This window comes from Etheostoma cragini, chromosome 23 (assembly GCF_013103735.1).
Source record: "Etheostoma cragini isolate CJK2018 chromosome 23, CSU_Ecrag_1.0, whole genome shotgun sequence".
Lineage (NCBI taxonomy): Eukaryota > Metazoa > Chordata > Actinopteri > Perciformes > Percidae > Etheostoma > Etheostoma cragini.
This window is the reverse complement of record NC_048429.1, coordinates 17,429,923-17,432,696: the sequence shown is the minus strand read 5'-3', so window position 1 is coordinate 17,432,696 and position 2,774 is coordinate 17,429,923. Positions and strand designations below refer to the sequence as shown.

The following is a 2,774-nucleotide window of genomic DNA, read 5'->3' as shown; positions in this document are numbered from 1 at the left end:
AGTTCTGAAGGCAAAAGGGGGTCCAACCCGTTACTAGCATGGGGTACCTAATAAAGTGGCCGGTGAGTGTATATCAGTGATCTTCAAGGGGTCTACGACACCTGACTAAAAGTGTTTCCCCCCCAAAAATTCAAAATGTCTAAAAATAAAGATTAATCCAACCAATTTGTGAAAAACAACAACCTCAACAACCTTGATAATACGCTTACTGGCCTGTAGGGTAGCCACTATGGTCCCCATCCAGAGATGCTAATATATGAGCTAATGGATTCACTGTACCTTCCATATGTATTTTTGACATTAAACGTATGAATATGTTAATACAGGGTTCATACGCATTACAACCAATACTTTTCCATGACTTTCCTATAACTTTTTATATGTCAAATTTCCATCACTACGTATTCCTAAAAATCTCAGTCAACATTATACAATAAGAATAAATATCTGTGTTAATGTTTACCCTCAAAGGTTTAACAATAAAAAGAATAACAATTTTTCAAATTCCATAACTTTTCCAGATTTTTCAAAACGTATGAACCCTGTAAATAGTACCTAATAAGTATCGTAGGGCACCATAAAAAGGTATGTGTGAAGGCTTTACACATTATTTTACCAGTTTATTATGCAACTCAATTTTATACAATACATGTAGTAAGGGGATCTCTCTTTTGAAGGTTGTTAAATTTATTAATTATAAGAAAAGTAAGTGACACTGACTTAAAGACTGTTATGCCAGTGGAGAGATATTATTCTTGCACAGAGAGATTATTCTGAATAATTGAGCATGGGCATCATGTGTGTGTGTGTGCGCCTCCTCAATTCAGCTCAACAGTCAGATGCCAATGCCCCTCTCCTTTAACAAATACTATTATCCTCTTTCTAAGTTCAAGACTGAACATTCTTGCTTTAAGCACACAAATCTCTCCTTCTCCAGTTCAGCTCTTCCTCTTGAAAAACCGACACATGGTAAGACAGCCACTGTGCACACTATTACACTATATTCAAATATATCTCCAAAAGTGGGGTCCAGGGGTTCTAAATAAGTGTGGGTTGAGGTTAAAGGCTTTAAAAACTGTATCTTTCATAAAATAAGAAAAGGTTGTCAATAATAATCTCATATGTGCCAGAAAGAACGGCATCTTAGGTTATTTGTTGCCAAATAATAGTGCGTTCAAACTAACTAGTCGCAATTCACAGTGGGTTTAAGCTATATGCAGGTTAGCCATTGTTAGCAATACCAGTTGATAACGATAACTGTTTTTTGTCTACTGATAAAGGTTGGACAGGACTGTGTGTATGACTACTTTAATGAGACACAAATAAGACCAAAGCGCTAATAAACTGTCTGTTTTTCTACAGCTTTCACAGGCCACACTGGCCCAGCTAGCAGGTGCTCACAGGCTCCCGATTCTGCTCTTCCGGTAAAATCCTAAGTCACAGAGTCGGCTGAGGCTGATTGGCCATCCCCAGATTCAGAAGCAATGTGCTTCTGTCCTGGTTGTGGGAAGGTGAACCAGCTTTTAAGTCATTCCAGTGGGGCCATGCAAGTTTACCCATCCAGTCTACATGAGCATGGTAGATTAATTGATTAGTTAGTTTCATTGATTAACAATGAACACGTCAGTCAGTCAGTGGTGCAGAGAGACAAACGGGCAGGGGTGCAGCAAGAGCACAAAGCAGTTTTGGGCAATAAAATGCCTGAATATAAATTAATTTATATAAATTTTGATTTTAATCAACATCATAACCCCTCAGTCGCATTATCTATCCTAACTAATAGACATGAATTCTATTTTATGCAAATGCTGAGCAATGCTGCAAAGCCAGACTTGCCATTATAGCATCAGGCATTTGATTTGTTAACATTGCATAATAGTTCATATTTTATCCATATGTATATCTATGGATCTACCCACAAAGTAAAGAGAGGGGATGTGCTTGAGGGTAACATCAGATCATTTCTGTTTACTTTTGCCAAGCAACCAGGATTAGGCTAGGCCCCATCAGGGTGTCACTCTCTTTTGTAGGTAATGTGACTGTAGGGTTAGAGAAAACCAATTTGGTCGCTTGGTCCTCATTTCACGATCCAAGATAGAAAGTTTGGAGTAGCCACAGCTCATAATGCTTAGTGTACATTTAAAACAATAGGTGTACTTGAAAAACAAATATATCAGATGCTTTCAGTGCGTCTGGGCCTTCATGATGCGTCTCTTGGGTGTCTTCTTGACAAAAAGTCCAACATGTTCTCTGTGGGGTTACAGGCAAGGCAAGGCAAGGCAGCTTTATTTGTATAGCACATTTCAGCAACAGGGCAATTCAAAGTGCTTTACACAAAATCAGTAAAAAAAAAAAGTTGAAAATAAAAACAGATAAAACACAAGAATAAACAGTTAAAAATAAAATAAAATAAGAGTAAAAGTCAGAGTGCAGTATAAGAAATTAAACATTAAAGAAAGGCAATCATCATTTAAAGAAAGGCAACATCAAAAAGAAAGGTCTTCAGCCTTGATTTAAAAGAACTGAGAGTAGCAGCGGATCTGCAGTTTTCTGTGAGTTTGTTCCAGATATGAGGAGCATAGAAACTGAATGCTGCTTCCCCTTGTTTAGTTCTGACTCTGGGGACAGACAGTAGACCTGTCCCAGATGACCAGAGAGGTCTGGGTGGGTCATATTGTAGTACCAGATCAGAAATTTATTTTGGTCCTAAACCGTTTAGTGATTTATAAACTAGCAAAAGTACTTTGAAATCAATTCTTTGAGGTACAGGAAGC

General features: G+C 37.8%; 1 protein-coding gene across 1 annotated transcript in view; it reads right to left on the bottom strand.

Moving 5' to 3' along the window:
- Nucleotides 1-2,774, bottom strand: part of LOC117939089 (pleckstrin homology domain-containing family A member 5-like) — a 236,663-nt gene that overhangs the window by 72,880 nt on the left and 161,009 nt on the right. The window lies entirely within an intron of this gene.